We start from the raw sequence: 27,641 nt of genomic DNA on the forward strand, positions 1-27,641 counted from the left end.
ACAGACGAGATCATCTAAAGAAAACAGCAAGAGAGAAAGATGACCACAGCTGATTACGTGAAGACAGCTTAGCCACTGTCCTCGTACCTTATTCCAGACACACACTGAAACCAGACAAACGCAGACAGAAACCAAATTTTAAACCAGGCTTAAAAAAAGGAGCAAGTATCACTCTTCTTCGGACTCGGACTCCGCGTTCTTGAGCCATTCGATAAAAGGACTCACGTTCTTCATCACCGGCGAGCTTTTGATGCCTTTATCGTACCATCCAAAATGACATCTTCCTCCAAAAGGTCTTCATCATAAAAACCCTTGATAACAAGAGCGACTTCTTTAGCAGCCTCTGAATTAGCTTTCTCGCAGAAAGATTCTATTGCGTTAAGCAAAACCATCTGCCGAGGAGCTCCATCATCTTCTTGCATCATCATCAACGCCACGAGATATTTCTTCTTCTTGAGAGTTTCTTTAGCGAATCCCTTCCCTTGGCCAGCAAAAAGAGCAGAGAACAAGGCGTCCATCCTCTCCTGAGGAGTGGCGGAGTTTGACGATATGGCGGTTCTGAGTTGGGAAGGAGTTGAACCGTTGTTAAGAAGCTCTTTTATCTCACTCACAAGCTTTTCATGAGCATTTTCAGGGATCTTGCCATGGCCATTCTCATGTAGATTCTTCAGTGGCTGCTGCACTTCAAGCGACTTCTTCTCCACAACTGCTGGCGTCTTCTCTTCCATCGTAGTCAGCATCACCATATCTGCTGTTGCAGCGCTGAGCTGTTCTTTCATTCGTTTTTCAGCAGCCTCCCGCGATGTATCTGTTTTGCCCACTGGACATCATCATCATCATCTTCTTCTTCTTCACTGTCCGCTTGCTCATTTTCATCAGACTGGCTTGGAGGTGGGGAATGATCTTTCTTCTTCAAAACTTTCTCTTTCGAACTACCAGCAGTTGATTTCTTCTTAGAGGCAGCCTCCTTCTTAAGTTTTCTTCTATCTCCTCATCAGCCGCTTCACCTTCCTTCAGCCTTTCTTCTCAGCTCTCCTCATAGATTTCTTGTCTTTCGAAGATTTCTTTTGTTCTGGAGGATGCTTCAGAATAAAAGCAGTGAGTTTGTCCCTCATATCGACATCCGAGATAAACCCACAAGCCGCACATTTCAGCTGGAGCATCTGCGTCTTGGTGATAAGTATCTCGGTTTCGGGGTTTCCGCATCCATAACACTGGACATACTTTTTGATAAAGTTCTCAAGAAGCCCCGCAAGCTTGGAAGTGTCGTGGGCTCCGTTAACCAATGAGGTTCCCGTCTTCTCATCAAACTTGGACTGCGCACCCAGCTCACAGCCAAAGTACTTGGTGGTGTAAGCAGCAGGTCTCCCCAAGGCCTTGGCGATTTCAACCATGTTAACAACATTAGTCTTGATGCCGTTACCTCTACCTTCGATCTTGGTCATCATCCTCCTCGGCATCTTGTACCTGTAGAAGGCATCGTCACGGTTGGAGGCACCAATGTTTTGTAAAGCCATTTTGATTTTGATTACAAAATAGTGTGGGGGTGGGGGGGAATGTCAGAAGAGACAGAGATACTGAACGCTGGAACTGCTTGTGTTGTTCAAGGCCTCGAAAGAAGATCCAAGACGAGTGGACTTCTTCCTGGAAGTAGGACAGTACTCTCCTAAAAGCTGTATAGACGATTGAAAGAGAGAAGCCTGTTCAGACATAAAAGATTCTTCACACTCCACTTTCGACAAAATGTAAAACCCCAGCAGCTTTAACTGCCAACTTCCTGTAAACACACAATAAAGACAAAGATTCAGCCGCAAATGAATAAACAAACATACGGATATTTATGCGTTTCAATTATAAACAACAAGGCACAGAGATCTAACCGGAAAATTCATAAATCTTGAAACACACACAACACACAAAAATTTCAAAGAAGCAATAACAGGAAGGAAACAAAGAAAAGTTCCGAGATTTACAATATAAAAAGACACTACATCATCATCAAATCAAATACATATCATCAACATACACAATTAAACAACGCCCCACCCTTGTCTCAATGAAACAATCAATTTCTAACGATTCCAATAAAAAAAATTCTTGAGAATAACTATGGGCCATTCAAATTGAATCTCTATACTCCAGATTTTTCGGATAACAATCGGATCAGATTGTTTGATTAATCAAATATTAAGTTAAATCGTAATCGCAAAGTAGTATCAGCAGCACACGAACCAAGTACCTCGTAAGATGGACGAACGAAAAGCTACGATTGTCTCTCGTGCGTTTGAGAGAGGAAGATGAACGCTTGCGCCGATGAAAGAATGAGAAAAGGCACTTAAGCTAGAAACGTTTTCTGTGTATTTATATATAAATGACAAAGGAAGGAGGCTGGAAACGCGTGATTGTGGTTCATCCTTTAGGGCAAACTCATCGTGTCGTGTCCAATTATTTATTTGTTCTCTTTCCACAATTTTTTTTATCTATATCCATTTTTTTTTTTTTTCGTTTTCTATTTCAATTAATTATTTTACTGACCAATAATGATCTACAAGAACGTCCAATTCAGCATTGAAAATCAACTAATTAACAAGAGTTTTAACGTACATCTGTGTAGATATTTTCAATATTATATTTTGTTTTATATATTATGTAACTCTTTAATTTTGTTGTTTTCTTAAATTTTTAATATATAGTGATTGATTTTAATAATTTGTTATTAATTATTTAAATTTTTGAAATCGGTATAATAAATACATAATTTGAAAATAATCAAATAGATTATTTTATTCAAAATATATTTTTAAAACTAAATTCTACAATTTGCATAAAATTTATTTATTTATATTATAGAAAGGATATTCATTTAGGATAATTTATTATTTCATATTTTGTTTATAAAAAATATTTTAACATCTATCAATTCAATATACTATGCGAATTATAAATAACTATATTGTTCTGTTTAAATAATATAACTCTATTTTTTTAGTAATTTTTATACTTAGCAGCATTTACGAGAATACTTTAAAAAAATTTATCGATATATAACAATTTTTTGGATGTTATGGTATTAAGTTTTCGGATTCTTTGTTGGGTTTTTTTTTACAACAAACATTTACAAATTCATGTTGATTCTGTAAACCAAATTGGTAACCCCGCATCCATGTGAACGACGAAAGACGGTTGTTTTCTAGAATTGCGTGCTAAGCTATCCGCCCATAGGTTGTCCGTCCGAGGTACATAAACGATGTATGAGTTTGGGAAACTTCTTTTTAAAAGCTTAATGTCTTCCAAGTAACTTTCAAATGCTGACCATTCTTCTAGTTCCGAAACCATCTTCACCAATTGAGAACAAATTAATGCCTCCACATCTGAATGAAGAGGTGAAAGACAATGCCCTTACATTCCTTGCCCCTAATAAACCATCAAAACCCGATAAAGTACTATACCAGCCTTGCACTGAAAATAAATCCAGATCTTTCTATGAACCATCTATGAAGCACCATCGTTCCGAAGTCGGTATTGTGGGTCCGGTTTGTACCTGATGCTCTCTCGTTTGATCCTTTACTACATGTGCCTCAGTCCAAACTGTTGATTCCAATTCTGTTATTTTAAGTGTGTCCCTTTGATCAATATCCAGATTGCTAAACACTTTGTTATTCTGACCTTACCATATATACCATAATATCTATGCAAATTGGTGGTCATCCATCCTTGAATTGACTCTCCAAAAAAGATGATCCATGTTAGCGAAAAAAACTAATAGGAAAAATATTGGGATTTGATGGTATCTTAGATAAAACCCACACTTCATGTGCTGGAGGATATTCAGAAAACACATGGTTTATTGATTTTTCCTGATCTCCGCATCGAGCACAACATATATCCTCTTATATTCCTCTCGCTTTTAGATTTTTCATTACCGCTATACATCCTGAAAGGATTTGCCATAAAAAAATGTTTTATCTTCGGAGGACACCGCACTTTTCAGCATAAATCTTTTAGTATATCCACTGTAAGACCATTAAATTATAGTGGATTTTTTTTTTATCAGGATAGACCCGTTCCACTTGATAACCTGATTGAACCGAGTATTTCTCATTGTTAGTGAAATGCCATCAATTCTTATTTTCCATCTGATTTCTATTTAAAGGGATACTTTCAATAATTTTTACATCATGAGGATCCACCAAAGTCTTGATTGCCTGTAAATTCCATGATCGGGATTCCGAGTTAATGAGAGAATCCACTGTGAGGTCCGACTAACTGTTTGAAGGTTTTTGTTTGCTGGTCTCGGGCGAGTGGTTGGGATCCAAGGATCATTTCATACTGAATAAGATGAACATGTTCCCACTCTTTTAATTAGTCCTTTACAAACCAAAAATCTTGCAGAAATAATACTCCTCCAGCCATATGACGGGGAGTATGAACGGATAGGTTCTAGGGGTGAAGCATTCTTATAGTACCGTCCTTTGAAGACTCTTGAAAAAGAGTATTTGGCTTCTCAATCAGCCTCCACAACTGCCTTCCAAGCATCGTCGTGTTAAAATCAATAAGATCCTTAAAGCCTAGTCTACAATTATCTTTAGGTATGCATAATTTATCCCAATGCATGCATGTTGTGCTTCCTCCTGGACTCCACCGAAATTGAGCTACTGCACTCGTTAACTTTTTAATTGTAGCCTTTGCTAACCAATAAACAGACATCACATGGTTTGGCAAGACCATAATCACCGATTTAATAATCAACTCTTTTCCTCCTTTAGTAAAAAATCAAAAAGTCCATCCACTAACCTTATTATTCAAGCGGTCTTGTACAAAGCCAAACACCTTAGATCATTCAAGGCTTTCTGGTAAACCTAAATAAGATCCCATTCCTCCTATATTCTGGATTCCCAAAATATCTCTCAATTTTTGATGACTGGATTCTTCAATTTTATGTCCAAATTGAATTGAAGATTTCTGGGAATTAATTTGTTGCCCTAAGACGGTCTCATATTCCTTTAAAATCCTGGGAATGGTTTGACATTCCTCCTTCTTTGGCTTACAAAAGAAAAAACTATCATCTGCAAATAGCAAATGAGAGATTGTTGGACAAGCTCTTGCTACCTTCACACCAGTTAATTATTTCACTATCTCCGCTTTCTTAATATTCATAATTAATGCCTCAATGCACATAATAGATAAATAAGGAGACAAAGGATCCCCTTGATGTAAGGGATATACATTCCAGCATTAAATTGATCCAACGAGGATCCAATCCCATTTTATGAAGAAGAGCCTCAATAAAAAATATCCGTTTTGATTGCCATAAACTTGTTTTGACAAGACTTATGTGTTCTCAGTCCATGAAACATTTCCTGCGCTATAAAAATATTATCCGATATTAACCTGCCCGCCACAAAAGCCGATTGTGTCTCCGAGATTAGTCGTGGTAGGCAAACTTTCAATCTTTGACACAAAACTTTCGAGAAGATCTTGTAACCAACATTACATAGACTTATTGGCCTCAGTTATGTCATCCTTATAAGTCTCTCTATTTTCAGAATCAAGCAAATATTAGAAATATTTAAACGTGGATCCATATTTTCTCTAACCAGAAAATTATTCACCATCTCAACCACATCCTTCTTAATAACATGCAAGGAATGCTGAAAAAAGAGAGTTGTCATTCCATCCGGACCTGGCGCTTTCTCCGGATGCATCATGAATAAATCTTGTTGAACCTCTTCCTCCGTTGCTATTCTTAATAATATTTGATTATTTGTCATTAAATTAAGATTTGAAAATATAATATTTTTTTTTTAATTTTTACAAAATAATTTATTTTTAATGTTGTATTTTTAAAGAATATACTTTAGCATCTATGATTTTAAGCTTTGTATAATTTGAAATATTAACTTTTGAGTTTAGAATATTTATTTTCAAAATTGTGTATTTTGTCAAGAAAAAATTAGAAAACTACAAAACTATATTTTAGAAGATTATATGACTTTTAAATTTTTTTTTGTTACTACATTTATTCACTATTTTATAAAAACATATTTGAATTTTTGTTAACATTTTTAATATTTTAATAAAAATAATCTGTTATAATTAAAATAAACATTAAATTTTAAATTAAAATTTCAAAATTTCTAATAAAATGTTTAGTAAATAAAACATCAAGTAAAGGTTAGTTACATATTATATTTTGTATATAATAATTTTGAGATCATATATTTTTACAGTTTCAAAATAAATAAGAAGCTAATATATAGTTATAGTTATAAAAGTCTAACTTATGCTAATAAATTTATCTTTTGTATAGAGATATTACATCGTTTAAAAATTTAACCCGCTTTAATGGTGAATGAGAATCTGTTTAATGGAACTATTAAAAAGGTTAATTTACCAATTTAATATAATTTTTTATATTTAATTCATATAACACATTATTTTAATATAATATAGACTATAATTATAAAATTTATTAAAATATCATAAATAATTATTTGCTTTTATAGTAAAATTTTAATTAATATTAATTTATAATAATATTATAATACTAATTACAAAGTTAATTAATATATTATTTTATTAAAATTATTTACATTTTCGCATGATTTTGTTAGATTTTCTCAACAGCTTTTGTTATAACTAAAAATAAAATTTAAATTTTTAATAACAATTAATTAATTATTAAAAAATTTTAGAAATATTATATATTTGATTGGTTAATGTAAATAATAATATATGTTAGATGGGTCATACGTGACAACTCTAGGGTGTATAGAGGTGCTGTTTAAGCTACTGGGAAACAAGTTAAAAATGCTTTGGAGTGTGAACTGCATGCAGGCAATATTGACTGCTTTGCAACATGCTTGGAGTAGTGAACACATGAACGTTATTGTCGAAAGTGATTGTCAAAAAGCTATTGAGATATTGAATAATATGAAGTCACTACAAGAAAACATATTTTTTACAAGGGCAATATACGTTGTAAATTCGTCGTAAACGGAGTGTTACGACGAATTAACCTCGAAAGACGTTTCGTCGTAAAACTTCCGTCGTAACGGAGGTTTCGTCGTAAACAACTTGTTACGTTTACGACGAAATATATTCCTCGTAAAGCGCAGGGCATCGTTTCATCGTAAAAGAGACGTAATATTCCGTGGTAAAGTCCACGTAACGGTTTCGATGTAAAGCAGACGTAAATATTTTCGTTGTAAAGAACACGTAAACGTTTCGATGTAAAACCCTCGTAAATCTTTCGACATTAATCACTCGTAAACATTTACATGGAGTTTACATCGATTCTTATTAATATATAATAAATTTGAATAATTTTTTTAACCTCAAATATAAATTTGAATTTATTTAAAATTCAGAACTTAAAATAATTTTAATTTTAAAACGAAATATGAAAATAAAAACATATTTTAAAAAAGCATTTAAAAGTCATACAATAATATTTAAATTCATAATACAAACCGAAATATAAAAAAAACTACATATCATCGAAGTAGTCGGTGGGGTTGCTCGGCTGTTGACGGGTTGGATCGGACTCTTGGGGATCTCGTACTAGCAACCCAAGAGCGGCGCGTCTCTCACTCAACATTCTCTAAATAACCGGGTTTCCCACGGCCATCACGTCTAGCAAATCCTCAAGAGAGTCTAAACAACCTGCTGGCTATCCATTCGAGCTTTCATCTGAGAAGTCTCTTCATCCCGTCTCGAAGTGTATGACGAAGTTGCCCTTGCAACTTCGTTAACAGAGCCTATACCGACTATCCGTCCCTTCTCTTTAGGAGCCACCTATAAAATTAAAACATATATTAATATAGTTAATTATGTTAAAATATTAAAAATAATGTAAACAAAAATTTTAAGTTGTACCTCTTCGAAGATTCTGTCGGCGTCTTCGGTGGACAATGTGACGGGTAATCCATCGGGAGACTCTTGGGTTAGTTGCGTCTCCCGTTCTTCAATCCGAGAAGCCATTGCTTGGAAGAGTTTCTCAGATGCAGGATCCACAAAAACTCCGTCGGATGTGGCGTGAGTCATCTTCAATAGGTCAGACAGAGATGGTAAGACTCCCGTCTTCTCAAACTACAAAAAAAAATTAAATTAAATATTAAAAATTAAATTAATTGAAAATTTTAAAATAAATATTTAAAACAAAATTTACAGCTTCTAGACGGATTCCTGCATGAGGTTTTTGTCCTGTTCTGTGAATCATGGGCAAATGACCATCTTTATCCTTCATTCTTCGAGAAACCGAGCACGAATTGGCCTTTTCGATCAAAGAGGGGTGCTTCCAATAGGCGATGAGGCCATCCCACACATCCTTCGTGAGCTCAGTGGGCTTTCCCTCATACCCGTAGATCTCCCACTTGTCCTTCCAATCGGAGACTGTGTTGCAGAGGCGGATCTTTGTCTTTGCAACGAATTCCGCCTTCACCCTCTCAGTGATTCCCAAAGACCAATGCCACTTTTGCTGAAACACAAAAATTTTGAAGAAATTATAATTAATAATAAATATTTAAAAAATATATATATATTTAAAAGTGGAAATTTAATTAAATTTAAAAATCTTACCGCAAAACATTTAAACCAAGTGATCTTAACGTGATTTAGTGTCTTGCTCCAGTTCGGATATGCCCCATCGTAATAACCCTTAATCGTCTTCGAAACGCTCTGGCTAACACGGTTGTTAGCCCCAAACCTGAAAAAAAACAATATAACCGTTAGAAAATAAAAATAATTTAAATTTTAATGTAATAAAAATTAATAACTTACCAATAAGTTCCTCGGGGTCTATCGGGGTCTAGAACATCCAAACCCTCCCCACCAGGCTGGACAAGCAAATCCTCCACCGTATATCTCGCGAATGGGGCATATGAAGGCACACGCAAATCCGGATGAACTGCACCTTCTGGGACAGGCTGAGGTGCAGCCGCTGGAGGAGGAGGTGGAGGCATCTGCGGTGGAGGAGGAGGACTCCAAGCAACTCTCTGAGAAGGCTGAGAGTCTGGAACTGCATCGGAAGACGATGGACCGGAAGAAGATGTACCGGAACCATCGCCAAACAACTGCACATAAGTAGGTGCTGCTGATTTCCTCCTAGGAGCCATCTAAAAAAATTAAAATAAATTTAATCAATTACGACATAATTAAAAAATTATTCCGTTACCTAACTAATCACCTAAACTAGTATTCCGTCACCTAACTAATCACCTAACTAATTACCTAACTAATCACCTAAACTAATTACCTAACTAATTAATCACCTAAACTAACTTTAAAAAAAAAAAAAAGAGAGAAGAAAGTTTACCTTAGAGGGAGAGCAAAGGAGTTTGGGAGGAATGAACGAGGTAGCCTAGCTCTCGGCGTCTCAATATATAGATAACGATTCGTCGTAAACGCGACGTAATATTACGACGAAGTTACCAGGCCCGCGTTTTTCCATTTACGACGAAGCTACCAGGCCCGTGTTTTTCCATTTACGAACGAAATTACCAGGCCCGTGTTTTTCTGTTTACGACGAAATTACGTTGAATAGGTTTACCAAGCTTTTCCATTTACGACGAAGTTACCAGGGCCGCGTTTTTTTTCATTTACGACGAATTTACCAGGCCCGTCTTTTTCCATTTACGACGAAATTACCACGCCCGTGTTTTTCGGTTTACGACGAAATTACGTTGAATAGGTTTACCAGCTATTGTTGTAGTTGTTTCTAAAAATGCATCACTAATAATATCTTGAACCCTATCATGATTTACCATCTGCTCCTCTTGATGATAATTATATTCATTATGCACATGATTCGGTTCTTCATTATGATGAGCATCCTCAAAATTATTATTACTACTACTAGCTTTATTTCCCCCATAACCCTCTCCATGTTGATACCAAATGTAGTACTGTGGTGTAAATCCTCTGTTTACTAAATGATTCCATACAGTTTCACTACGTGCAAATTTTGAATTCTTACATTTTTGACAGGGGCATAACATCTTACCGCTTTCCTGCGTGATCGGTGTACCCGCCTGGTGCATGAATGTCTCTAGCCCGTTCAGAAATGCGTTCGTCACCCTCGCATCGGAATCTTTGTGCAAATACATCAAACTCCGTAACTCGTAAATATTACCACCACCGGCCATTTTTTTCTTAGATTTTTTTTTGAAAATTTTTTTTTGCTGATTTTTTTTTCCGTTTGTGTGTTGTGAGGAAGAGAGTTGTGGGAAATGACATATATATAGAGAAATTTTTGAGTTGGGTAATTGAAATATAACAACGATTTTAAAAGGAATGTTTTACATGGATTTTACATGATTTTAACATAATATTTACAACGACTTTACAACGAATTTAAGTAAGTAAAAGCACATTAAATACACGTTTTCACCTAAATATAACGGTAACATGATTTGTTGTAATGTCGATGTAACGTTTACGACTATTTTCGCTTTCCACGTACTTTCGTCATAAACTTACATGGACTTTACGACGAAACAGTTTCATCGTAAAGTTCCATGGAGTTTACGACGAATTTTGGTCTCGTCGTAATTGCGTTGTAAACACCTTGCAAATTTTCGAGGAAATATTTTCGTTGTAAATCTTCGTTGTTACTGATACGTTTTCTTGTAGTGAGTTGCATTTTGATGTATACAATTGGAAAAGAGAAATTCTGGGTGGAAGACGCGGTTAGAAAAAGTATAGTTTCAATGGATCAACTGTACATCGAATAATCCTGCAGATAAACTGGCGAAAGAGAGAATACAAGACTCTAAGTTGTTCTTGTTTCATAATTATTTTCCAATGTTTATTAATGAAGTACATTCGGGTTAATAAATAAAATGAAGTGTTATAAAAAAAAAATAATATATGTTTCTTGAGGACAAAGTACCCAGGTGAAGAGGACGGTTACAGTTTGATAAAACATGGACTGAACATGATGGTTTACTAGACTCCATTAGTAAAGGCTGGGATGAATCAGGAGAAGGAAATAATGCAAATTTTGTCACAAAACTTATTAATTACCGTCATGAAATTTATAGATGGAGAAAAACAATCTCCTTTATGTGAAAGAGAGGATCAATGAACTACAAAGGATATTGGAAGAAGTCCAACGAATGACAATATAACTCAAGAGAAAATTGTGGATGTCATAAAAAAGCTACAAGAAGTGTACAAAGATGAGGAACAATAGTGGGACCTGAAGAGTCAGAACATGTGGTACGCGTCAAGGGATCTTAACACCAGATTTTATCATATTGAAACAACAGCAATCTAAAAGTAGAACTGTGAGTTTACATGATGAAGGTGGACCGTGGATAACAAAGGATAAAGACGTTGAAAAAGTAGTAGTGGAATATTTTAAAGATTTATTCAGCTCCATATTATCCTCAAAGTTTGAAAATTTTCAAATGTGATCCGACCAAGCATTACTTCTTAGATAAACCATGTGCTGATTAGGAATGTGACATATGATGAAATAAGAAAAACATTATTCTTGATGCAGTCAGAGAAAACACCCAGTCCAGACGGCATGACACGCTTTTCTTTCAGCACTCATGGCCTATCATAAAAATGAATTGTCTTGATCTGGTGAATATTTTTTTGAGAAAAGGAAAATTGAATGCTAGGTTGAACATTACAAATATATATTTGATTCCAAAAACACAGAGACCTACCAAAATGACAAAACTGCGACTGATAAGTCTATGTAATATAAGATATAAAATCATTTCCAAGGTATTGTGTCAAAGGTTAAAGTGATGTCTTCCAATACTTATATCGGAAACACAATCAATTTTCATGGCAGGATGATTGATCTCGGGCAACGTAATGAAATCTTTCATGGTATACGAACCAATAAATCTTGCCAAAGCAAGTTCATGACAATCAAAACATATATGAGTAAAGCGTATGAGAACTTCCCTATGCAGTCGATTTTTGCAAATGTGGACTACTTGTTCTAGAGGACTACACCACATGTGGATAATCATCATTTCACATGGATTTTATGGCAATAATATGGTTTTCAGCATCATACATGTCAACCCTAGAGATACTCTTCAATTGGTAGAATCAGAATCAACACTTTGGAATGAGGCACATGCAGCACTAAAACAAACGGCCACCCAACCTAGAGAGGAGGAATTGTCAATCTTACCTCAAATATCAGGTCGATTGTGTTTCACGAATAGTTCATGGAAGATACGAATAATCACTAGGGACAAAATTGGTATAACACATTATACAAATTTCTGTCCATTTAATCCAAGCTAGGTTGATGGAATGGGCGATGGTCCAAAAACCGGTAGAAATGGAAGAGGTCGAATAATGAATTTATGTCCCTTTAATCCAAGCTATCCTGAAATAAAAGGAAGAACAACGAGTTTATGAATGATAAAATAAGAACACAAACTAAAAGATATAAAGGATGGAATGGTTAATGGATAGATGTTTGATGATCGATGATGGAGATGGTATGGATAGATGATTGACTGTCTCCATATGTGGGTATTGATTGACTCTATCAATCTGTGATATTCAAGGCTGATGAATATCTCAAGCAACCTATAGAACCACGAGCTCAGTAGACTACTAATGCTTCTCACACTTAAGAGTCTAAAGAACACTTAAAGAACACTCTTTGAAAAGACAAGGTTTTGCATACTAATTTTATTGATTGAAAGGTGGTTTGTACAGTCGAAAATGAGCTTATATATTGCTCAGAAATCTAAGTCTAACGACCATAAAGAGAAAATAAAGAAAACAAATCAAAAACTAAGCAAGACATCGAAAACTAGCCATTAGAGCATGTTGTAGGATTTGGCTCTAAGTAAATGATATACCTTGGATTTGACTCGTTTTCATCCATGGTATATAGGTGTTTTACTATATATATATCTATGTTTTCTACTCTTCTAGGTATGTTTTCAAGTTCAGGTGCATTTCGGAGTAAAGCTATGACTTTGGAGCATTTTGGAGCTTAAAGGACATTTCACCCGAGCTGACCATGTAGAGGTCGACGAGAGGAAGAATAATCGATCGATGCGCATCAGTGCTGTCGATCGACACCAAGAGATGCCTCGACAGATGAAGATTAATATCGATCGATGTACACAAGTACCATCGATCGATGTCGAGACATTGGACACGCGACATTTTGGATCCATCGGACTTAAAACCCAAGGCCAAGCCAAATTAAGAAAATGCCCTGACGAGTTTTTAACCTAGTAGATTCTATACTGCCTAAGTGTTTTGACGGCAGAGGAGAGCTTTTGTTACAGTTTTACTTTGAGAGAGAAGAGAGAGTTTTGGAGAGAAGATCACTTTTGATTGGAACTCCTTGTTTTCATTTCTTTTCATCTATACTATGAATTTCCATTTCTTTATTGTTATTAATTGCTTTGCTATGTCTCAGTAGTTCATTTATTAGATCTAGGGTTCATATAGGTTTGTGGGATTAGCCCTAAATTATAGATCTGCCTTGTTGTGATATTCATGATAGATTTATATTCATTGCTTGTTTTAGCCTTGCTAACTAGAACTTGATCATAGGATTGCATACTCAAGCACCCTTGTTATCCCATCCTGACATCTATCTATCATATTAGGACTGCTAGAGAGGGCTAACCGCCAATTTAGTATCTTAATAGGGCATATCATACTCGCGCATAGGCCTTGGTAGAATCCGTCGATCGATGTCCTCAACTGACTATCGGTCGACGTAGGCAAAGGTGTATCGGTTGACATCCCAATAGGACCATCGTTTGACACTCTCTTGTTGTCAACATACTAACCGTTGAGACACGAGATCTAGCTTGTTAACCAGTGAAACATGCGACTGCTGATCACTGAGTTAAGCGGTTGAGCTCTAACATATCATGCATGCAACAATTAGGCATCTATAGGTATTATAATCTCCAACACCTGAATAGTGGCCCTGCATCTAATATCATTTCCAACCAAGTTACATTTACTATTTACTTCGCTTGTTACTATTGCTATTTCATTTAAATATTTACAACTCTTAGAATTAATAAACACTAGATTTAATTGTTCCCTAGCTCCTTGTGGATTCGATCCCTAAGTACTACATCTGAACCTCTTTTGATGAGAGTAACACTCCTTAGGGTAATTTGAGTGGTATCAGTAAAAAATCTCATCCATCTTGAACCTGGACGGTTTTAGGGGATAAGAGAGCTTCCTCAGCATGTTTCTGAGTGCTTGATATGTGCTTATCACGTCTATTAACTGGCTGGGAAAGAGCTGTTGGAGTTTTAATGTCCAAAGCTCCAAATAAGGCTAGTGTGATAAAATGTAGTTCCCCTTATTCCTATGCTTGCTGGTCCACTGTAAGCTGATGGCATGACTTCTTGATGGTTGGGTTTGTTTTCTGGAAATCTTGGTTTAGGAAGAATGTCTTCTGGTCGGAATTGATTGGTTTGACAACGATTAAACCGAGATTATATAATCGGCTCCGAGATGGTTGGATAATTTCTTCAAAAATCCACATGATCCAGTGTGGTTTGGTCCTCCTTAGGACATTATATAGGGCCTTTAGAAGCTGAATAAATTCGCATGATTGCCATAATTGAGGATTTTCCAATTTAGGTAAGTGTAGAACTGGTTTGGCCAGTTTTGGGAAATGGGCTATAACTTCATATTTCTGTGGCCATTTCTCCTCATTTTGGACTTCTTAGAAAGCTATGGGATCTATCTACAAGTCTATAATTTGGTTTGAGTATGGTCACTTTTTAATTTGGCTTGATGAACGGGTTGGAAACCCTTTAATTTGTAAAATTTGTATCGTTCTGGCCTGGATAGTTTTGGAGTTGATTCCCAACTTGGACAAGACGGCTTGTTAAATATATAATCCATGAAAATCGCATTCATGGTGAAATCCCATTTGAATTGTAGGATATGACATTTTCACTAAACATATGTCCTAGTTAGCAGTTTGGCTGGTTGAATTGTGTGTTGGATCACCTTTGGTTCAACTACTGATCTAATCATCGACATACTACACCATATTGGTCCAATAAGGATTCTCCAAGATTCAAGGTCGAACTCGTCCTGATGTTGTGATGCAGCATCAATTTGAACCTTTGTGTTAGATTTTTTTTTTTTTGACAGCAAACCTTTACAGATTTATACTGACTCAGTAAACCAGATCGGTAACTCTGCATCCATGTGAACAACGAAAGACGGTTGTTTCCTAGCACTGTGTGCTAAGCTATCCTCCTTTAGATTCTCCGTCTGAGGTACATGAATGATTTCTGAGTTGACGAAACTTCTTTTCAAAAGATTAATGTCTTCCATGTAACTATCAACTGTTGACCATTCTTCTGGTTCTGAAACCATCTTTACCAATTGAGAACAATCCGTTGCAAATGTGACCTGAAAATGTCTTAAATTCTTCATGCATTCCATTGCCCATATTAGCGCTTCCACCTCCAAATGGAGAGGTGAGAGACTTGCCCTTACATTCTTTGCCCCTAATAATCCATCAAAACTCGGTAAAGTGATGTACCAGCCTTGTCCGGAAAATAGGTCCATATCTTTCCAGGAACCATCAATGAAACACAATCTTCCTGGGATTGCTGGTATGGACCTGTTCTGTACTTGATGTACCAACGTCTGATTATTTGTTACATGTGCCTCAGTCCAAAGTGCTGATTCTAGTTCCGCTATTTTTAACGTTTCTCTTGGATCAATATCTAGATTGTTAAACACTTTTTTGTTCCGCCCTTTCCAAATATACCATAATATCAATGCAAATTGGTGATCATCCATCTTTGGACTAACTCTCCAAAAAAGATGGTCCATATTGGCGAAAAAGAACTGATAGGGAACATATGAGGATTCGATGGTATCTTAGATAGTGCCCAGACTTGACGTGTTGGAGGACATTCAAGGAACACATGGTTTATTGATTCCTCCGGATCTCCACATCGTGCACAACATATATCCTCTTGTATCCCTCTCGTTTTAGATTTTTCATGACCGCTAGACACCCTGATAGAATTTTCCATAAAAAGTGATTTATCTTCGAAGGACACCGCACATCCCATCAGAATGCTTTTAATATATCCACTATGGGTCCATAAAATTCTGGTGGTTTTTTCTTATCAGGGTAGACCCGTTCCAATTGGTACCCTGATTGCACCGTATATTTCCCATTGTTGGTAAAATGCCATCCATTTCTATCCTCCAGCTGATTTCTACTCAGTGGAATACTTTCAATAATTTTGACATCATGAGGATCCACCAAAGCCCTATTTGCCTGCAAATTCTATGTTCGGGATTACAATTTAATGAGAGAATCCACTGTGAAATCCAAGTAACTGTTATGAAGGTTTTTGTTTGCTGGCCTCGGGCAAGTGGTTGGGATCCAGGGGTTATTCCATACCAAAATAGAAGAACATGTTCCCACTCTTTTAATAGTCATTTACTAACCAGAGATCTAGCATATATGATACTCCTCCAGCCATATGACGGAAAATATGAACGGATCAGTTCCAGGGGTGAGGCATTCCAGTAGTACCGTTCTTTTAAAACTCGAGAAAATAGTGTATCTGGTTTCTCTATCACCCGCCATAATTGCTTTCCAAGCATCGCTGGGTTAAAATCTGTAAGATCCTTAAAGCCTAATCCACCATTATCTTTATATAAGCATAATTTGTCCCAAGATTTCCAATGCATCCCTTTTGCGCTTCCTCCTGTACTCCACCAAAACTGAGCTATTGCACTCGTTAATTTCTTTACAGTAGCCTTTGGTAACCGATAAACAGACATCGCATGGTTTGGCAGAGCAGTGACCACCGATTTAATGATCACCTCCTTTCCTCCTTTATTGAAGAATTTAAAAGTCCATCCATTAATCCTATTATTCAAACGATTTTGTACAAAACTAAACACTTGTGCCTTAGATCCTCCAAGGCTTTCTGGCAATCCTATATAAGATCCCATCCTACCTAGGTTATTAATTCCCAAAAATATCTCTCAATTCTTGTCAACTGGATTCTTCAATCTTATGTCCAAATGAACTGAGGATTTCTAGAAATTAATTTGTTGCCCTGAGACAGCCTCATATTCCTTTAGAATCCTAAGAATGGTTTTACACTCTTCTTTTTGTACCTTGCAAAAGAACATACTATCATCTGTAAATAACATATGAGAAATTGCTTGACAAGCTCTTGCTACCTTCATACTGGTATGTAAAATCAAAGCCTCAGTGCACATAATAAATAAATAAGCACACAAAGGGTCCCCTTGACGTAAACTCTGCCGAGGAATTATAAGACCCCATGGCTGACCATTAAGAAGTACCCGATATTGAACCGAAGATATACACTCCAGCATCAATTTAACCCAATGAGGATCAAACGCCATTTTGTGGAAAAAAGCCTCAATAAAGTTCCACTCTACCCTATCATACGCTTTGCTCATATCCGTTTTGATTGCCATAAACATGTTTTGACAAGACTTATTTGCTCTCAATCCATGAAACATTTTCTGAGATATAAGAATATTATCAGATATTAACCTTCCCGCCACAAAAAGCCAATTGTGTCTCTGATATTAACCGTGGAAGGCATATTTTCAGTCTTTGACATAAAACTCTTGAGATAAATCTTATAACCAACATTACATAGACTTATTGACCTTAGTTCCGTCATCCTTGTAGGTCTCTCTGTTTTCGGGATCATACACATATCGGTAATATTTAACCGTGAATCCATATCTCCTGTAGCCAGAAAAATATTCACCATCTCAACCAAATGTTTTTTAATAACATGCGAGTAGTGCTGAAAGAAAAGAGCTGTCATTCCGCCCGGACCTAGCGCTTTCTCTGGATGCATCATGATTAAAGCTTGTCGGACCTCCTCCTCCGTTGCTATCTTTAGTAATATTTGATTCATCTGGGGGGAAATAGATGGTACTATCTCCTCCAGAAAAATATCAAATTCCGTTGGAGCGCTAGTGTTAGGGGAGTTTTGTGTACAAGCGATACGTACCCAGCTCTACGGAATGATAGGAGGAAGGAGACATGTCGTTGAGTATATTCTCCTGGTTCGATAGTTGAGAAACCATGAGATCCTGCTCTTAGGATACTGCCATATGGGCATGGACCAGTATAGGTCATCGGTGCCTTAGAAGCAGTAGGGGAGATTGGTCGTAAGGCTGGGGGGGGGGGCTATCGATAGCGAAGATTGCGGGGTCTTCATGATCTATGATCGATGGTTCCGGCTACCAAGGTCGGTCCATGGAGGCCTCCTTATCTGTACTTGATGGTTCCGGCTACCAAGGTCGGTCCTTAGGTATCTATGCACGGGACCATGGAAGGTGTTTGGATTTATAGTTACATCATTCAGTGGGGATTGCCTACGTACCCTTCAGTGAGGGATCAAGCCATTCATAGTTCATGTATATGGAGGCAGGGAGCCTGATGGAGGCACGTAGCCTGATGGAGGCGCGTAGCCTAATGGAGGCACACAGCCTTGGGAGCACATGGCTCTAGTGGGCACATGGCCTAATGGGCACATAGCCTAGGGAGCATGGGGCTCTAGTGGGCACATGGCCTAATGGGCACGTGGCCTTGGGATCACGGGGCTCTAGTGGGCACATGGCCTAATGAGCACGTAGCCTTGGGAGCACGGGGCTCTGTAGTTGGTAGGAATCATCTGTTTCTAGGGGGCACATGGCCGGAACAGATGGTAGACCTGTCGATATGCTACAGTGAGCATGATGTGTCAAGGTGCTTCAGTGAGCATGGATGGACCCTACTGATGAGCTGGAGATCGTGGCCTGAGCCAGTAAGTAGAGTTGTAGACGTGCTGCAGTGAGCATATATCTTCATCTGGTTGATAGTAGTCGCAGGGATTCGTCCGTTATGAGCATGTTGATGAAGATGGTCTTTTAGGTGCGAAAACTTGCCTTGGCGGCTGTAGAATTGGCGAGTTTTGGAGCTGGATGTCTTCCACCTTTCCTTTAAGTTTAGAAACCTTTTTTATAGTGGAGGTCATGCCTCTCTCTTTGGATTTGGAAATATTCATTATATCCTTAGATAATAGAATATTTTCCTTTTTCTTAAGGAAGGTCATATGTATTGGAGTACTTCCTCTTTCTCTCGGATTTAAGGAGATTCACTCTTGTCCAAGCTGGTTATCCTATTAAAGGAAGATTTTCATTTATCCTAAGGTAGGAGAAATCACTCGGCCTAGAAGCCGGAGGCTGGAGGCAGGGACCCAGACCCGGGGGAAGGGACCCAGACTCGGGGAAAGGAATCCGAAACCTGGAGGCAGGAACCTGGAAGCCGGATGCTGGAGTAATCTCTTCATGGAATATTTTTCCCCAACAATTTGCCCCTTATTTTCTGGTTTCATGTTTGAAAGAAGTAAATAACATGATTTTCTTTATAGGACTTCATGAGTTTCACCATGGTATCAAGCTCCTTGTTGAATTTGGAGTAGGACGTCGGCTCGTAGCCAGGGTCTTCAAACTTCCTTATCGAGTATGCGTGGATGTACTTGCGCTCGATCTGAAAGGATTCACAGCCTGATTGAAGATATACGACCTCGAGAATAGGCAATAATCCTTGACTCGATACAGACACGTGGTCTAGATCAGGTAGTGTATTCGTCGGTGAACCCGGTGGGCATGATGTCATGGCCAGGACAAATTTAGATAGACTTACAGACATGCTTCAATGGGCATGTGTTTGGTCTGAGTGAGGATGGTCATGTGGATGTAGTTGTATCCATGATTCTGATGGCCTGGAAGTGGATAATAAGGAAGAACCACCATGTAGGACCTAGTAAATGCTCTAGGGGTGGACATCGCTGTTGCGCACGATCAAGTTGAGCCTGTAAGACTTTCTTCTTCTCTTTTATAAGGATGAGACGTTTCCCCCCATGGTGGGGATTGGTCGGAGTTGGCCGAAGGTTTGATGGAGAAGCTGGGAACGTCTGCATAGAGGGTGATGCTTCTGCTCATACCCCAGATGCTTGTGCTGCTCCTGTAGCTATTGTTAGGAAATTTTTGTGTAGGCTCTTTGTGAATACTACGGAACGATGGATAAGCTAGTAAACCGAGGGTGTTTGTATGTATTTCGTGAGGATTTAGAGATGATACTGAAGAAATAGGCTTGAAGAGACTTTTATTAGATAGAACAAACAAGATTACAAGGTATTGAGTAAGAGCTCTAATTCTAGCCGTCTAGTTCTAGTCTCTAAGCCTTGGAGAAGTCGATCCCCTGCTTGAGGGCTGTTGTCGCTCTTATATAATCGCCTAGAAGTCGGTTTCATTAGGTTAAACTCTTCCATATTCGGAAATATAGAAGGTTCTCCTTGTCGGAAGTTTTCCATTTCTTGGAAGGGAGCAGGGTCCAGGGACTGAGCCCAGGGTTCCCTCTGGTGTGGACCCGGGGTACCCATTTATCAGGGATCCGGGGATCCGAGTCCTGCCTGGAGGCTGGGTGAGATAATACAGGGATATTTTTCCCCCACAGTTTGCCCCTTATTTCTCGATTTTGTCATCGAAGTCGGGGAATAACCTTTGCATTCAAGTCAACCGGGGTTGCTCATTCTCAGCTGGCTCCCTTTGGCAGGACTTTGTTCCGCTAGTCTTGTTTGCCTAGGTTCCACTCAAGTCGAAACTCATTCTGAACCTAGGTAAGGACTGGTCCCTTCGTATTCAGTTGATATCTGTCAGCAGTTTCTTCTATCTTCTTGGAGATGACAAGGCTGGAGCTTTGTCGTGCAGTTCACGCGCGGTTTAAAAGAGATAGGAGTCCTTTCCGTTCCCGGATGATTTCTTCTTTTAATATCAGAGATTCGGCTGATATTTTTCTTCCCTTCTTTAGCGGAGGTATCTTTTTGAATTTCGAATCCCGCGGCCCGAGATCTGGTGAGATGCGCATCTTTCCAAGGAAGACTTTCAACAGCTTCTTCTTTTTTGTATATATTTCTGCACACTCTTCTTTTGTTCCTCACCTTTCTTCGTGTTCGGCTCAGGTACTTCTCTCATCCTTCTTTCTTTAGCTTGCTGGTGTGATTTCCTAGCCTCTTAGTTTGCTTATTCTGTTGTGGTCACCATCTATGGATTAGGAACCAATCAATCATGTCCAAACGATCCGCTTCTCTGACGCCCCCGATGACTGATAGAGCTGGCTCGAGGAGAAGAATGGATTCTCCGGCTTCACGATCCGACAGCTCTCCTGACCCAGGCTCGAGGTCAAAACAGGACGTAGCAGCTCCTATTCCATACGCATACGCATCTCCTTCCCCGATAGGTCCTGCGTCTTCTGTGAGTGAGGATGATCTAGTAGAGTGGCGGCAACAATATTCTCTTCCCTCCTCTTTTACTCTCCAGGTACCTTCGCCGGAGGAGCGAGTCTCTAATTTTATCCCTGGGCAGATCGCTATTTATGAGGCTTTTTTCGTTAATGGCTTTAGAGGGGTGATTTCGTCGCTTATAGCGACCTTATGCGAATTTTTCGAGATCTCTCCTTCCCAGCTGAATCCTCCGTCTAGGAGTTAACGAGGTTATGTACTCCTACCATCTGGCCCCTCTTAATGGGAATGAAGGTCGGCTCCATCTTCGTCCTCGTAGTGGATTGCCTATCGTGGAGGAGCTGCCGAGAAGTGATCGTAAGGGGTCTGCTTTTATTAAAAAGGGGCAGGAACGATACATTTTTATGGCGCTCCCTGGGCACTCCTATCATTGGAACTTTATAGGTTGGTCTAGGGGATACGCATGATTCTGCTTTGTCTGATCTCTGACCCACTTTGTTGTGTTTGCAGCTGGAATGCATCCTGCTATTCCGGAGGGAGAGGATATTATGGTTCGAGCACGCCAACTTCCTCTTGATCGTCGCCAAGTACCTTTCTTGCTTAGTGATAGTGCCTTGCGACGTAGCAGCCTCTGGGGTAAGCGTTTTCACTTTTGATTGCTTTGTTCTGAATATTTGCGAGGATTGACATTCTTTGGCTCAGGAAGTATGTCTGGAGATACTAGCAATGATCCTTTCGTAGCTTATCAAAAGGCGACGAAGAGTATGTCCGGAAAAAAGGGTATGTGAGCAGAACCGTATCTGGCGATGATTTGATGATTACTGGAAGTCGTCAGGCGACGACGGTGAAAATCGAACCCTCTGTTTTGACTCGTGCCAGGAAGGCTAGGGGTGGAGGTGTGGCGACATGGGCGTCATACCAGTCGGCTGAAGTTGTGCGTTCTGCGGGAAATCTTGCCGCTGCTCTATCTAACTTAAATCTTCAAGTGTTTCCTCATGATGGTACCACTCTTCCTTCGGGAGAGCCCCTGGAAGTTATCCAGGTTCTTCAAGGAGGACTTCTTCGGGTATGTTGTTATGATTCTGATTTCTTTCCGTTCCGGCTCTTTGATAGGTTGATGTGGTTTCGTGTAGAATATCTCCCAGCTATATCACCTTGGGGAGCAGCTATCTCTTGAGAGCTCGTTGATCAGCCGAGAGGAGCTGGAAGAACTGAAGAATCAACTTTCAGAGGAGAAGGCCCAACGCGTAGCCTGTGAACTGGAGATTCGTGATCTTAAGGATAAGATCAAGGATGTGGAGAGGTCTGATGAGATATCCTCGGCGGATGCATTGAGCGTTGGCAAGAAGAACCAGGAGCTAGAAGAGGCCATGGAAACTCTGAGGCTTGAGACGGTGATGGCTGTAAGCGGGGCAAGAATTACCGCTCAGTGGGAGTTTATGAGAGAATGGTTGCAGAGAAAGAACGACCAATGGGATCTGGCCAAGGCTTTGGCGCAATACAAGACAGTGGTCTTGGAGGAGGCCAAGAATAAAGGTGTCCCGGTTCCTACATTTGAGAACGAGCCCACCTTTCCTCCGAATTCTGGGATGGATATCGATTTGAGGCCTAGAGGATCTTCCTCCTGAATTTATGTTCTTTCCTTTGTTGTAGTAGCGGCCTTTCTTGGGTTGCTCTGAATTTGTTTGAATGATGGCCCTGTTGTTGCTTTAAATAAGCTTTTCTGGATTTGCTTTTTCCTTCTTTTGAGATCTTTATATGATGCTTGCTTCTGCGATTGTCTCTCTTTTGGAAAAAATGCAGGTCGTCTAATGATCTTAGGATCTTGGATCGCCTTCGAAGAGTTGGGCGTTGATCCGAGTATTTGGTAAGCTTTATCGAATTTCGAGCCTTCTTAGGCTGTAGATGATTGTCGAAGGACTCAAGGATCCTGAGTGTCTAGGTTCCTTAGAACCTCTGGACATTAAGATGACCGGACCTCATAGGTCTTGTAGGATTGGATCTCTTTCGGGAGCCTAGGATCACTTAGAGAGTATGAATAATTCTTAGGGTACTCATGGGTTCTAGACCCTGAGGTCCGGAATTGGACTCGTAGTCCCCGGACCCTAAAATCTATAAAACCCGTAGGTTTCTTGACCCTGAGGTCTTGGATTTAGACTCGTGGTCTTTGGACCCTGAGGTCTTCTTAAAGATTGATCTAACCCGCGGGTTTCGTCTTTGTATTGGAGTTGGGCCCGAGCATTATAAATAAATTGGAGGTTTACTTTTTCCAGGTCCTAAAGAAATTTGTTCAAGACCCGGAGACTTCATGGGGACCCGAAAATTCTCGATAACCCTGGGGCATTCGGTTTGTATTTTAAAGGGACCGTATGCTGCCATCCTAGGTGAGGCCTCTACCTGTGGGGATTACGTATTCTATTGATCTGAAGCTAGTCACCATCGAGTTCTCGTTGTTGGGGAAAAATATCCCGGTATTATTTCCTCCAGCCTCCAAGCAGGACTCATATCCCCGGATCCCTGATAAATGGGTACCCCGGGTCCCCACCAGAGGGAACCCTGGGCTCGGTCCCTGGACCCTGCTCCCTTCCAAGAAATGGAAAACTTCCGACAAGGAGAACCTTCCATATTTCTGAATATGGAAGAGTTTAACCTAATGAAACCGACTTCTAGACTATTATATAAGAGCGACAATAGCCCTCAAGCAAGGGATCGACTTCTCCAAGGCTTAGAGACTAGAACTAGACGGCTAGAATTAGGGTTCTTACTCAATATCTTGTAATCTTGTTCGTTCTATCTAATAAAAGTCTCTTCAAGCCTATTTCTTCATTATCATCTCTAAATCCTCACGAAATACATACAAACACCCCCGGTTTACTAGCTTATCCATCGGTCCGCTGGTTGGCCGTTCCTTCCGTCCAAAAAGTAAAGTGTCTCCCGCCTAAGGGTTACCTGCACACACGAATGAGTCATGAGCAACTAATTTACTCACTGAATCTAGAATCACAACACAATCAATAATAAACCAAACAGTTATCAAATGCATATACATGATCATGCAAGTACTAGTACTATACTTTAATATCGATCATCATTGTGAATTCTTATTTTAAACATCACTTCCACAACACCCGCCCGTTACCATACTCATATAATACAATATATATACTAGACCCGAGAAACCACTAAGGCTAACCAAGAATAGTGAGTTAGCATCACCATCATTGTCGAATGTCCGGTATGAACAATCCGACACTGCATCGTCATGCAGTACACGGTCTCCAAGGAGCTACCCCATTATCGTGTCTTTATGACCTTGTTCCGTTCGCAGGACCAAGTCACAGTAATGCGGTGGCTGGACTGATCAAAGAGAAAGATCAAGGTCTGATCATGATCTGAACTCAACTAGGTCTAGGGTTTTATTTAAAATCTCACCTTCTGATCTTTCTCAAGAACCAAACTGAGCTAGGGTTGAAGATTAGATCACCACCAATTTTTTCTTGATTTATTTTCCTGATTTTTCTGTTCTTCTTTCTCTCTTTCTCTCTGAAATTCTCTAGGTTTTTCTGTAGGTTTAAAAATGTGGGAAGCAGCTGGAGAAGAGTTTAATACAACCTGAGGTTGCTTCATATGAGGGTTTAGCTCATAACCAAGCTTGGCAGATACAGGTAGTAAACAGCCACGTCCTTCTTGAATTCTACCGGACAACGGGTTGCAGCAAAGTTCTGCTCGAGATTGTGCAGCCATGCATCAGCTTCAAAGGGATCAGTACCTCCCTGGTAATGCTTCGTCCCCAAGTTCTTCATAATCATGACTATCTTCAGAAAGTCTGGATGAGAAGTGGTAGGTACTGGAGCTGACTGAGCACGCTGTGCTTCATGCTGTGCATTCAATGCTTGATGTTGGAAATTCACCATATCATCCATCAGTTCTAGAAGTGCTATTATAGCTGGATCAGTTGGCGCTGGTCCAGATTGTGCTGCCGGAATAGGTGCGGCAGGGGCTGGTGGAATATGAGCGGCAGGAGATGCAGGAGCTGCGTAATGATCTCCGTGCACTGGACTATCGTGTACCACATCCACCTCGATGTCCATAAAATACGGGTCTGGCGACAATGGCATGTGCACCGGTGTCTGATTATATGACCCTTCAGACGGGTCAATCTCAAAGCTAGATCCCGAAGGTGTAGCATCAAAGCTAGGAGTCAGAAGTGGTGTTAGAGTAGATTGCGGCAAAGAGTCTGAAGATTATGAAATCGAAATTGGGAGGTTTGGACCTCCACGGCGTCCAAAGAGTGCTCTTCTCGGTGGCATCTGCAACGAAAGATCATGGTAAGTTTCTATCCAGGTCTATCTATTTCTAAAAGAAGGAACAAATATCCTATTTATCCTTGCGACACATTTTTGACTCAAAAATTATTTGAAACAAGTCCCATTCAAGCATCGTATAACCATGCTCTGGTACCACCTTTGTGACACCCCCGATCATAGATAACTGAAAATGACACGGTCGATGTTCCCTGATGGTCGACCCGAGGTTCTCGAAATAAATCCGATCGCCTTAGACCAACAAGCAAAGAACACAGACGCTCCTATCGGATATTACTCTAGGCTTTTCAACCCGATAAAGCGATATTCGATAGTTAGTTCGTCCCGGACAAGGACTAATATCATATGAGAACCCGTGATTTATAAACATCTTTTATATATTATTTATTTACTTTAAACATCTTACAAAGTGTTATAGTTTTATCCTATGGCCTATTGCCCAACAACGTTTTAAGTAAATATACATCAAAAGGTACGTTGCAAGGACAACAAAATACTACCGCTGGTTGGCCGTTCCTTCCGTCCAAAAAGTAAAGTGGCTCCCGCGTAAGGGTTACCTGCACACAAGAATGAGTCATGAGCAACTAATTTACTCACTGAATCTAGAATCACAACACAATCAATAATAAACCAAACAGTTATCAAATGCATATACATGATCATGCAAGTACTAGTACTATACTTTAATATCGATCATCATTGTGAATTCTAATTTTAAAGATCACTTCCACAACACCCGCCCGTTACCATACTCATATAATACAATATATATACTAAACCCGAGAAACCTCTAAGACTAACCAAGACTAGTGAGTTAGCATCACCATCATTGTCGGATGTCCGGTATGAACAATCCGACACTGCATCGTCATGCAGTACACAGTCTCCAGGGAGCTACCCCATCATCGTGTCTTCATGACCTTGTTCCATTCGCATGACCAAGTCACAGTAATGCGGGGGCTTTTTGGGATAGTGAATATAACAAGACTTCACATGATTTTACTTCCATAATTATTTCAAAATTAATCAATAATTAATCCTTAATTAATCATAATTAACTCTCAATTACTCCTAGATTAATCCTTAATTAATCTCATATTAATCTTATATTAATCCAAGATTAGTACTTAATTAATCATAATTCTCCTTAATTAATCACATATTAATTCTCAATTAAACCAATATTAATTCTTAATTAAACCAAGATTAATCCATAATCAAAACCATGATTATTTCATAATTAAGATTAGTACTTGAGAACAAGTACTATAATTATGATTAACCTCACTTTAACCTTTTGATTAATCTTCAAGTGTAAGTGTTTACACTAAGTAAACAACATACACTTCTTAAAGGATTCAAAGACGTTACTATCTGATTGAGATACTACAATTTAAAGTCAATCATGTACTCATTCATGATCTATCTCATCTTCTGTCTAGACTCACCTAAAGAACAGTCTTGAAACTGGCTTGGACAAGACTTGAGTTCCTCTTGAACAAGGCTGAAAGGACAGGATGAGACTAGCAAAGCTCCACACCTTAGCTGATCAAAACATAGCAAGGTTTGGTTCAGAACATCAACAATCTGACAGTTCGGTTCAAGCTAAACTACTTAAATCAATTCAGTTCAAACTCGGTTCCTCTCATACCAGTTCAGATCAGTTCAGTTATATTCAGTTAACAATAGTTCAGGACAAGATCAGACTGAATTTAGTTTGGTTTAAGTCCAATCAATATTTAACAGCTTAGCAAACTGTTTTAAGAGATGAATTCAAACCGAAACTAAACAAGAACTGAACTGTATCCAGGGGCAGATCTACAGTATCAGTTACGAGGGCACGTGCCCCCGACTACTTTTAGAATTTTATTTAGTAAGCTTTGTTATTAATGATTTCGTGGAACAGTTGGTAAAGTTGCTCCCTTTCTGTTGACTTCGTACATGGTTCGAAACCATATTTTTGCTTCTTTTTTCCCTGGTTTTACTTTTATCTTTTGGTGTACAATTAATGTCTTGTATGACA

General features: G+C 38.9%; 2 long non-coding RNA genes and 1 pseudogene across 2 annotated transcripts; all 3 read right to left on the minus strand.

Moving 5' to 3' along the window:
* Nucleotides 1–10: 10 nt before the first annotated feature.
* On the minus strand, nucleotides 11–2,480 carry LOC117128159 (annotated as a pseudogene).
* Nucleotides 2,481–5,582: 3,102 nt separating this feature from the next.
* LOC117128166 lies at nucleotides 5,583–13,022 on the minus strand. Its single transcript, XR_004451364.1, has 2 exons — nucleotides 9,317–13,022; nucleotides 5,583–9,116 (listed from the first exon to the last, which is right to left on the minus strand). It is a non-coding gene; the product is annotated as an uncharacterized LOC117128166 (long non-coding RNA).
* A 1,662-nt stretch (nucleotides 13,023–14,684) lies between these two features.
* LOC117128167 lies at nucleotides 14,685–26,660 on the minus strand. The gene is made up of 2 exons (XR_004451365.1): nucleotides 26,539–26,660; nucleotides 14,685–24,605 (listed from the first exon to the last, which is right to left on the minus strand). It is a non-coding gene; the product is annotated as an uncharacterized LOC117128167 (long non-coding RNA).
* Nucleotides 26,661–27,641: the final 981 nt, after the last annotated feature.

This window comes from Brassica rapa, chromosome A09, assembly GCF_000309985.2.
Source record: "Brassica rapa cultivar Chiifu-401-42 chromosome A09, CAAS_Brap_v3.01, whole genome shotgun sequence".
NCBI lineage: Eukaryota > Viridiplantae > Streptophyta > Magnoliopsida > Brassicales > Brassicaceae > Brassica > Brassica rapa.